The following is a 12339-nucleotide window of genomic DNA, read 5'->3' on the forward strand; positions in this document are numbered from 1 at the left end:
TTTCCCAGAGGTGTACTTCTAGGTGAGTGACATCGCAGCCTTGCCAAAGTAGAGCATTTGTATTGTATGGTGTGTGAGTAACCTAAAAAGCATGGCTCTCTGCTCAGTCAGACACACACACACACACACACACACACACACACACACACACACACACACACACACACACAGCTAGCAGGCCTGGGGTATGAACACCTACCTAACTAGTGTGTTACACTACTGCAGTATGCAGTTACAGAACATGCTACGGCAATTACTGGGCTATCATGTTCCCAGAGGTGTACTTCTAGGTGAGTGACATCAGCAGCCTTGCTAAAGTAGAGTATTTGTATTGTACGGAGTGTGGGTAGCCTAAAAAGCATTGCTCTCTACTTAATCAGACACACACACACAGACGGCAGGTCTGGGGTTCAAACACCTACCTAACTAATATATTACACTACAGCAGTACGCAGTTACAGAGCACGCTACAGCAATTGCTGGGCTATCATTTTCCCAGAGGTGTACTTCTATGTGAGTGACATCAGCAGCCTTGCCAAAGTAGAGTATTTGTATTGCATGGAGTGGGAGTAGCCTAAAAAGGATCGCTCTACTCAGTCAGACACACAATTGCCAGGTCTAGGGTTCGAACACCTACCTAACTAGTTTATCACACTACAGCAGTACACAGTTAAAGAATGCGCGACGGTGATTACTGGGCATTCACTTTCCCAGAGATGTACTTCTAGGTGAGTGACATCAGCAGCCTTGTCAAAGTAGAGCATTTGTATTGTATGGAGTGTGAGTAGCCTAAAAAGGCATTGTACTCTATTCAGTCAGACACACACACAGATTCACACACAATTGCCAGGTCTAAGGTTCAAACACCTACCTAATTAGTTTATCACACTACAGCAGTACGTAGTTACAGAATGCGCTATGGTAATTACTAGGCTAGCACTTTCCCAGTGGTGTACTTCTAGGTGAGTAACATTAGCAGCCTTTCCAAAGTAGAGTATTTGTATTGTATGGTGTGTGAGTAGCCTAAAAAGCATTGCTTTCTACTCAGTCGACACACACACAGTTGGCAGGTTTGGGGTTCGAACACCTACCTAACTAGTGCATCACACTACAGCAGTACATAGTTAAACACGCTGCAGCAATTACTGGGCTATCATGTTCCCAGATGTGTACTTGTAGGTGAGTAACATCAGCAGCCTTGCCAAAGTAGAGTATTTGTATTGTAAGGAGTGTGAGTAGCCTAAAAAGCATTGCTCTCTACTCAGTCAGACACCCACAGCAGGAAGGTCTGGGGTTCAAACACCTACCTAACTAGTGTATCACACTACAGCAGTACACAGCTACCGAACATGCTACGGTGATTACTGGGCTATCATGCTCCCTGAGGTGTACTTCTAGGTGAGTGACATCAGCAGCCTTGCCAAAGTAGAGTATTTGTATTGTACAGAGTGTGAGTAGCCTAAAAAGCATTGCTTTCTACTCAGTCAGTCAGACACACACACACACACAGTTGTCAGGTCTGGGTTTGAACACCTACCTAAGTAGTTTATCACACTACAGCAGTACGCAGTTACAGAACATGCTACAGCAATTACTGGGCTATCACTTTCTCAGTGGTGTACTTCTAGGTGAGTGACATCAACAGCCTTGCCAAAGTTGAATATATGCATTGTACAGAGCGTGAGTAGCCTAACAAGCATTTCCCTCAACACATTCAGAAACAGACAGGCATGCACACAAACACACACTCACACAAGTCACAGGTCTGGGGTTAGTACTACTATTAACTACTCTGTCACTACAGCAGTACGCAGTTATGGGACGTGCCATGCATATTACAGAGCTATAGCTCTCCCAAAGGTTTAATTCACATTGGATGACTTCAGCAGGCTTGTCATACTACTACTATGGGGAGGGCAGTGTATGCATGGGCCATACTCCATTCATGTAGGGGTCGACATGCCACATGCGGGCACATATGGGGTCATATATCACAGGTGCGTGTATACAGCTACTAGATGGCTACTTCCTTGTACGGTCTTGTTGCACAGCTGGCACATACACTACATAGTCTGTCATGCTGACAGGTACTGATGGCTAGTATCCACAGTGGGTTACATCTGCACCTCATGTGTTGGGTGCCCTTTGGCTATGTGCCAGTTGGGACAGGCCCACATGGCTCCTTGTCATGGTAACCTTCTTCCACACATCTATGCCTGCGTACCTGTGGATTATTATAGTGTGTTGTCCTTACATATTTGCCTGTATTCCTATCCACTGTATGTGCAAGGCAGGAGTGGTGCATACTGACATGTGTATGCACTGAGAACTGCAACTTCAAGATATGTCTGGTCCGCTGGTGTTTGCAGACATGGCCTTCATGTGTTTAAGTGTGTGAGCATGCCCAGTATGACCTCTCAGTATGTTGTTGACTGACATTGCCTTCATTCCTCTAAGTGTGTGAGCATGCCCAGTATGGCCATCTGTGTCACATGTGTGGATCATGCCCAGGTAGTTTGTACTGCGGTGCTGACCTTTGTGTTGTACACCGACAGGTTGCATGCTGTGTCTGCAGGGTATCCATTGGTCATTTGCCATTGACTGTTGCTACATTTCTGCATAGCGGAGGGGACACCTGACTGTTTCTACTGTTCTACACAGGAGTGGGGGGCACAACTGACTGTTACTCTAAGTGTACATTGGATGGGGGGATCACACCTGACACTAGTACACATTTGCTAGGACTGTACTGGTATGTCAGGTACTCCATTTCAGTCTGTAGTCTTACCTATCCTGGTGGCTAGGGCTACATATTAGTTTCTGACTTCCTAGCCTTCACAACTTACATCCAACTGCCTGACCTACTGCGGTCAGTCTGTGTAGGCCTGTGGGAGGGGTTACCTATAGGGTATATTCAGAGGCCATAGTACAGCATTTGTTTGTGTTAGTCTTTAACTGTCCTGCTGGCTTAGACGGTTGTTGGGTATGTGATCCTTCTGGACTGGCATGTGTGGCTCTTATGGACACCCCTGTCGCTCAGGCCATTTCCTGCAGTGGGTTTTGTCACTCTGTGTAGCTACTATGGTGACTCCAGTACGTGTTACAGATCTCATGATGCCACTATGGGTGTCTACTCTCTGCTGCCTTGACATCCGGCTACCCAATTCCCTTGCATGTTCACATCCATACCATAGCTACAGGTAAAAACACATTCTACACCATTTGGCAATTGGTAGGTTGATTGACTTACCTTGAGGGTGTGCTGGACTTGAGGATGGTGCTGGAGGGCTGCCTATGTCGGATGCACATAGTACACTCCCTATACATGGTTGGGCACAGGTAGTGCCATGTTTGGCATCCCTTTTACTGTCTGTGTGAGTCAGAGAGAGGTGTCATTCCCTGGGCCCCTACTGTGTCAGTGCATATGCTATGCATTGCCTCTTTGCCAAGGCCAGGACATACTGGGCATGCCCCCTTCTGCCTACTGGGGCAGGCCCAAGTTGTTCCTCCTCCATGTCACTCTGTGCCTGTACAGGCCTTGGCATTGGTGGGGGACTGTGTGACCCTGCCCCATGCTGTTCCTGCTGCAGCTGTTTCTGCAGGATCATGATGTGTAGCATAGCACATACCATTACAGTTTGGGTACATGTAGCTGGTGAATACTGCAGGGCTCCACCGGATGTGTCCAGACACTGGAACCATGAACTGAGCATCCCAAACACATGCTCTATTATATGTCTGGCCTGTGTGTGTGCCTCATTATGGCATTGTTGTTCAGGTGTGTGTGCATTTCTGATGGGTGTCATCATCCACGGCTCCAGTGGGTACCGAGCATCCCCCACTAGGTGACCGTAGGGGATGTCCACATCTGCAAATCTGTGGTACAGCTGTGTCAGTTGCCATATGTGTGAATCGTCATAGCTTCCAGGGCAGCCAGCACACACATTCAGTATAATGCCCTGGGCATCACATACAACCTAGCAGTTGATGTAGGGGATGCCCCTGTGGTTGATATAAGCCCTATCCTGCTGACCGGGTGTTGCTTTGATGCATAAGTGCATGCAGTCTATAGCATCCACTACCCTAGGGTAGTTAGCTATTTGGTGGAAGAGATGCATATTGTGGGTCAGCACCTCACGTGTGTTGAGGAAATATATGTGCTCACTGGCATGTGCTGACATGGCATCCAGGAACTGGTGGAATACTCTGGATGTTGATTCCTGTGAGATGCCCATGTTATCCCCAGTTGTGGTTTGGGAGGTACCTGTGGCTAGTATAACTAGGCATACACATACCTTGGTATCCACTGGGATGGGTTCCCCTCGGCCAGTTTGGTGTATCAGGTATGGCCTGCACAGCTCAATGATTTGCTGTAGGAGGTCTCTGTCCACCCTATAGCACTCCACTATCTCCAGCTCATGTAGCCCCTGGTAGATTACCCTGGGTCTGTACACTCTTCTCTGTCTTCTCACTGTGGGTTGTTCAGCAACATTGACATCCTCACCACCCTCAGCCTCTTGCACATGTTGTTCTATGTAGCCTGCTGCAGCCCTTCTCATTTTGTAGGTTTGTTTTTAAAATGTCCCCGCTTGTATACACCGTTGGTGTAGAGTGTGGAAAAAACAGGGGGGTACGTGTTTGCTTGGGTTATAGTGGTGTTCTGGGCTGGGCTGGTCTGCTTCCTGTGTGATTAGCTGATTCTGATACATTTCACCTGGCAGCTCAGCTAGTTCTCCTTGATTACCTTCCTACTGCTGTTTTCTCTTCCCATTGCCTCCCTGTTTAAGCCTGTGTGCACACCGCGCAGACAGAGTGCTCATATGTGCACAGAGCTGCTGTTTCCTGGTTTAACTTCCTATTTCTTCCTGTGAAACCCGGTGTGCAGTACGCACACCCGTTTACACTTTGTAAGGAGAGCTAGGCAGTTTGGACACACCTCTAGCTTAGCTGTGCTAAGCTAGGAGCAGTCCCGAGCCACAGGGCTCCAATCCACATACAGTATGCTTGACACACCCGCCCATGATGTCACCTATCTCCTAGTCTTGCACCCAGCTATTTCTACTCTTACACTCTTGGGACCTGCCTCACACCCTGGGGAAATCTGGGATTCACTATCCTTCCCCTCATTTGCATACGATTGCCTGCTAATGCATAGTTACATGTCCCACACTGGGCCTCCCCCCTTAGCAACCATTACTCACTGGCCAGGTTGTCTTATTCCTGCTATTGACTTGCATGGCTGAATACTGCTTTTAGTTAGAATGCTTATTTTAGGTTTATTTTATTATTTTCCCCCCAATCCCGTTTGTGTGCCGCTGCCCTATGCTTAAACAGGCAAGATCAGCGAAAGGTATTTAAAAGTTGTTTTTTTTTATTTTTTACGCATTTTGCATATTGTCAGTGGCCTTCTACTTGGCCATTGCCATGATTCATCACTGATATGCAGCCTTTTTTTGGAGCTGTCATAGCTCATTTTTGTAGTTTACAGAAATGTACTCAGTTACTAACCAAGTACATTTCTGCAGACTACACTCGTCCTGCACTGAGAGCTGCCTGCTTCCTGGATTGCAAATTACCCTTATTTGCATGGTTTTTACCTGCAAATGAGGGTAATTTGCATACAGGGGCTCGGTCCATGCAGGATTAGTCTAAGAGCTCACGTGCACGACCCGGGAGCTCGTTCCTGGATTGCATGTCGGCCATATTGCTGAAAATAGCTCTTAGACTAATCCTGCATGCTATAACGGGCTTCATAAATCCAGGGGTGGATGTTTTGGTTTAAATTCACCTCTCTTTAACCATTCCTGCATTTGATCCCAATCAACATGAGGATGTTCCAAGAGTCTTCTATACTTGCAACTATATTTATGCATTTCCTCATCTCTTGCCTTCTCATCTGATCCTTCACCTTATATTCTTTCTTTTGTTTTTTTTGACATATTCATTTGCTGCCTGATTTTTAACTACTTCTGGTTTCATTTCTGTTCCTGTTTGACACAGATATGTTTTTGCTAAACTAAGCAGGGAAGTCATCTTAGACTTATTCTTCTCATATAATAAAACTTTAATACATTTGAGTCTTGTTAGGTCAGCCAATATGTATGCAGTCCTTTGATTGCAAATCTATACATGTAATCAATTTCTAGGAGGCCCATACCTCCATCAGAACAGGGAATACATAGTCTTGGTATATACTGATTTTTATAAATCACTTGATAAACATGAAGCATCATTCTTTTTTTCCAGCCCAAGAATCCAACACCTTTTCAGGTCAGTCAATCATTCCAAAACTGTAAATTAGGACTAAAAGAGCAAATTGTTTTATAGTTTGAACTTTGTTACTAGATGTTGCTGTTTTCAGCATTAATTTTAGTCTTCTAAAATATTCCTTACTAAGTTTTATTTGCATTTGTTCATGTTTTATTGTTGATCCTTTATCAATTCCTAAATATTTATACATTTCCTCTTGCTGAAGTTCTTTTATATCACATTCCTGTCCCAGGCTGTTTTTTTTTTTTTTTGGCATTGCAGCTTTCCTGCTTTAGAGGTTGCTTTTCCACATTAATAAAGACCAAGTGACATTCTTATGTCATCTGAAAACATTTTGACCACTTGCATTTGTGCTTTCTGTCCTCATCTGCTGAGCTATACAGTTTTAAATCATCCAAAAAAGGAAGATGAGTAGTCTTTATACCTTGTTGTTTTCTGGGAACTAAATTGTGGCCATAACCTAATGTGTTAAGTAGACAGCTTAATGGGTTAAGGGCAAGACAAAAGAGCAGCGGTGACAAAGAGTCACCCTGGAATACCCCCCTTTGAATTTTAATCACTGGAATAATAATTTGTCCTTTACCATGGCTTAACTGCAAAGTGGTGTGCTGCTGTTTTGTGGTTGTAATAATGTAATTGACCAGTGCAGGGTGTATCTTATACATTTTTAAGCAATATTTTATCCATGAATGTGGAATGCTGTCAAATGATTTTTTTGTAGTCTATCCATGCCATACTTAGATTATTTACCTTTTTCAGTTCTGCATTATGGCGTTATTTAACAACAAATGATCCTTTTTTCCTATGATTTTCATTTGTTACACTTTTTTCTATTGTCATATTAGAGTTTTCTTCTAAATGACAATAAAGTGTGTCAGCATCAATTCCAGTGCACAGTTTTTATTTCCTCAGAATGCAAGTTATTGGTCTATAATTTTTAGGATTACTTGTAGGTTCGCTATTAAGTAGGAGTATAGTTTTTCCTGTTGTTAACCAGGTTGCTGTCTGTTTGAGGTGCTCATATAATTAGTTCTTACTCATGGCTAAATCTTCATGTAAAGATGTTAACACGTTTATTCAGAAGTTAGGTACTGCATTTGGGCCTGTGGTTTTCCAGTTAGAGGCTTTTCTTAACTATGGTTTAATCTCTCTGGCCATTACTTCATCCCATTTCATATCCTGTACATTTGAAATTCTTATTCTTTCTTTTACTTCTTCTATACATTCAGCATCTTTAGTAATAAAACCAATTACTATAAAACAAGAAAAACACTTTAATAACTTCACAAAATAAAAAAAAATAAAAAATAATTGCAACTGGTAACCACTTTTATTCCATGCTTGGAACTTCATCAGACTTAGTTGCCAATTAGCACATCCATTTAAATGCCATTTCATATGACTCAATGCTTTAGTGCATTAACCCTTTTATTTTTAGAGCAATTTTAAAAATTTCTCTATCATTTAGACCTGGGTAAATGCAAGCATTCAGTCTAACCTGGCAACAATACTTGTTCCAATCAAGTTCTTCATCAGCATCAACCCTAAAAACATACTCATGCATTTGTCAATTACTGAAAACTTAAATACTAACTTATTCACTTCATTGGAATGCTTTTGCTTCACATGCTTTGCTAAAGCATTACTTAAATCCATGTTATCAATGGCTCGTATGTGCTCATACGCGCTCATAAAAAACTCCCTAATAGTTCTCCCAATGTAAAATGCAGGATGCAACTCAAATAATGCAATATATACAACATATTTTGATTTACAACTATATAGATTGTATTATCTAATATCATAATTTCTAGCTCTATATGGGCAACTTTTAGGTTAAACTTGAAAAGATTCTAGAAGAGATTGCTACTGAAAATGAAATTCAAAAGAAACAAAAATGGAAAAAGTTCCTAAGGGACAAAAAGCATTATGAAAAAGGCGTGAATTGCCTATGGAATAACAATAAGGGAGCTTTGTTTTTTTTTTATAACATATTATTTTATAAATAGTTTAATGCAGCACATTGTTTTATAACTATTATTAACCAACTGCTTGAGATAATCAACGAAACTCAAAGCTCTCTACCATTATACTCAGGTCTTTAAATGAATCCATAGTTTCAATCACTGAGTGCTATATTAAATACTGACCCTTCACTCTATGTTTCCTAACTCTTATATGATTATGTTTTGATGTATATACATCTATTATTCTCAATGTGCACAATCTGTCAATTTAGTTAAGTTTTTTTTGGTGCACTATGTAAAAGATGTAAACAGATTTCATATTTTCAAGTCATCTGCATATACAATAGGTAACACCTCAGATTAAAAAAAAAATAAAATCCAAATGATACAACCCAAACAACTGACCTCTGGACAATTTCATTATAAGTCGGAATTTCACATGCTCAGTTACAATATGTTATTTGCCATGTTCTATTTGCAAGTCATGTAGCTACTCATCTTATTAAAGGTTATATTAATACCTAGTTGTTTTAATTTATTGACTGAAGATAAGTCTATATAAATTGCATCATGGCACATTTTCACCTGTAATTATATTATTCCATTAATTATATTATTATAGAACATTGTCTTATAGATAGTTCTATATCTATTTTCAACATATGCATGTTGCTCTGTTGTTTCAAGTCCTATCCTTTCCAATTCTGACAATACTTAATCCAAAGTAATTTTCTCCTATATTTTCTACAACCAGAAAGTAGACTTATGGGTCAATACTTCTTTGGGCTTGTCCTATTTTCCTTTCCCTTAAAGAAAGGTTTAACAAGTCCATGTCACAAACTTTAACTAACTACCCCATACTTAAATGACCTACTAAGTAACAGATGGAATTGTATTGTAAATTAATGTTGAAGTATTGTTAGGGCAATATTACTAGTTCAATCCTCTCTCCATGCTTTTGCTTTATTTTGCTTGGGCCCTATTGGTGCAATACTTTTTCAACATAAGCTACTTTAACTAGAGTGTATGAAGTTGTCTTGATGTTACTAGCACAAATTAGCTCCCATATTGTGGAGCCAAATTGTTTCTGCATAATATTTTGTAAAAATATATAAACCCTGTTGTGTTTGAAAACAAATTTCAGCATCTATTTGCATGTTATTTATTTGTGTGTCTTTACTTCTATGCTGCCTTACATATCTGTTCAATATCTTTGTATAATATTTAAAAAAAATCCCGATCTTGACTCATACTATGAAAATAAAAAAAGAAACACATTGCGCACTGGATAAAGCTGTGCATCTGATTATCAAAGCATTTGAGGACACTTTTGAAAGAGTCATTAGCATTGTTTTATTAAGCTCAGTAAAAAAGAAATGTTATAATATAGCATTTAATGAAAGAATAGCTCATAAGACATTCACTAATGATTGTACTTTGTGTTCTATGAAAACTGACACGAGGGTTCAATGGTTAGTAAAAACCTATTGATTGTAACTGTTGCTGGTGAAAAGTTAAGGGATATAGAATTTTATGAACGTATAAATCTTGGTGGTGTAAAGAAATCAGATAGATATGGTGATTCCTTGTTATATAAAAAACGTCAAAATGATATCATCACAGATACGATGTATGATTTTTTTAGTGTTGATAAACCAAGTATTGGAAAAAGTCAAGAATCTACGCTCCTCGACCAAACTGCTGATCAATACTACCAAATCCAACAACTCAGCAAGTGACTCCTTGTTCTCTAACTCTGTTGGAAAATTATGGAATAAACTACCCTCTGAACTCACATCTCAGACTTCTCTCTCACTTTTTAAAACAAATCTAAAACTATTTCTCAATAAACACTGGCTATGCTCCTGTACTAACCCTGACTAACTTTTTTCCATTATATTAATTTTCACCCTACATCCTTCACAATCTTCTCTTTAATGTTTCAAGACACTATATTATTACATATAAAATTTATGTATATATCTATATTGTACCCTCTCTCGTACATTACCCTTTACGGATTAATGTTTATGTTATTAATCACTATGAGTATTATAATTGGTATTTCTTTTGAAAAAAAAAATAATGTTTTTATGTAACAGTTCCTGTTTTTATATTAATCTGTCATAACTTCTATATTAATTGTGTATGTTTCTTGGAGCTTTTCTCCCCGGGCCTTTACTGAAAATGGATATGTATCCAGCTAGACTAGCCCGGTCAGCAAATGTAAAATAAAAATAAAAATAAATAAATACATTTTGGGATACTGAAAATACATAAAATGTTGATTTTCCTCCATTCTGATCTATTGTGTCTACCCCAACATCTAAATTAGAACCTGTTTAAATTGTTTGCAGACAGTGCATTGTATTGAATTGCTGAAGCCACCCCATATTTTATTGGTGTTTCATTTCATTTTTTTGATACAATCAAAGTAACTGAGATCAGTTGTAAACATTGGTTGGTTACCTGATGTAATGTCTTTATAAGCAGTGATTCCCTATAATACAGATGTTGAGTGGGTAGCGAATGTGTTATATATGCACAAAATACACAGTAGGACACGTCAATTTTATAAAGTATTGAACAAGCTTTGAACAATATTTTTTCTCTTTCATGAATCAATATTATAGGCAAAAGAAAGGGTTAGCAATGGTTGTCACAATGGCACCCAGTTTTACCAGTTTGGTTATGGCTTATTGGGAGATGTTTATTTTAAAAGATGTTTCTAGTTATACTATATTAGAGCTTAATATCATTTTAATGATGATATTTTTTTCATATGAGAAGATGACAAAGATATTTAAAAACTTTTTTGTTGACAAGATCAACACCAATATAACTTTTTTTTTTAATTTACCTGTCACATAAATTTCAGCAGTGTTAGTTTTTTAGATGTCTAGTTGTTTAGGAAACAAGGATATAGTAACTTAAACACTGGTTATTTATTATAAAACACAGCTAGTAATGCCATTTTACATTACAGTAGTATGCATCCAACTTACATGAAAAATAATTTAATTAAAAGGGCAGGCAGTTAGCATTAAATGTCTTATTATGAATTTAAAAATAGTGGATAACAAACAATTTAGCAATACAAACAAATAATGACTTACAAATGTTATCATTTTTCCATACACAGCTATATATATATATATATATATATATATATATATATATATATATATATATATATATATATATATATATTTATATAGATATATCAGAAAGTCAAAATTTTTATTGTGAGTCTATGAATATATATTATGCATTCCCTGGTTTCTTCTAACATAACTCAATTTTTGTGTTTTAATTTGCACAATGTTCCATCTATGTGAGAAAAAACAAATAGCTTAAAAAGTGAATATATGAGCATCAGTATGCCATAAAATCAAAAAATGTTAACAATGTCTTCAGAGGATATTCTGTTGATTGCATTGGTTATAAATGTTTTGTTTTCCATGGTACAGATTTATGCCTGTGAATGTTTCAATGGTTATAGTGAGGATGAGTTGGATTATTTGGAAATGAAATGGCAAATACTGCTGAATGCATGTGTATCTCCAGGTTTACTGGGAGCAGTTAATTATAAGAGCATTAAAAAAAAAGAATAGAAACAGATGTTAATAAAATATATGATTGCTTTTTATTTTTAGTGAGTAGTTTAGTCATATGACTAAATGATATGATATTTGCATGAATTTAAGAAGTAGTTTATGAGTGGTGTACTTATTCTGCTGAAGACCTTGTAAGATCAAAATAACTGAATCTTTGACTTTATTAAAGCACAGCATTTGCCAGTTCACAACGTGTTTTCTTCTCATTATTTGCATCTTTGCACCTATGAAACTGTTTGTGGATTTTTTTAGTCTTGTTCCACATCATATTTTGTCTATTTTGTTGCTTTCAGTTTTCAAAGTTATATTTCAAGCTCATTTCCATTTTGTATATTTTTATCTCTCATTTTATGTTATCTTGTTCTTAAGGAAATATAGCCTTCTGACTCTGTGTGCTTAGATAATGATGTTAAACAATGTTTCTGCATTTAACAATTGCCATTTGAAAACATACCACATTACTGCTGCTATCCTTACACTGAATG

This window comes from Protopterus annectens, chromosome 2.part0 (genome assembly GCF_019279795.1).
Source record: "Protopterus annectens isolate FY-2018-M chromosome 2.part0, PAN1.0, whole genome shotgun sequence".
Taxonomy (NCBI): Eukaryota; Metazoa; Chordata; order Ceratodontiformes; family Protopteridae; genus Protopterus; species Protopterus annectens.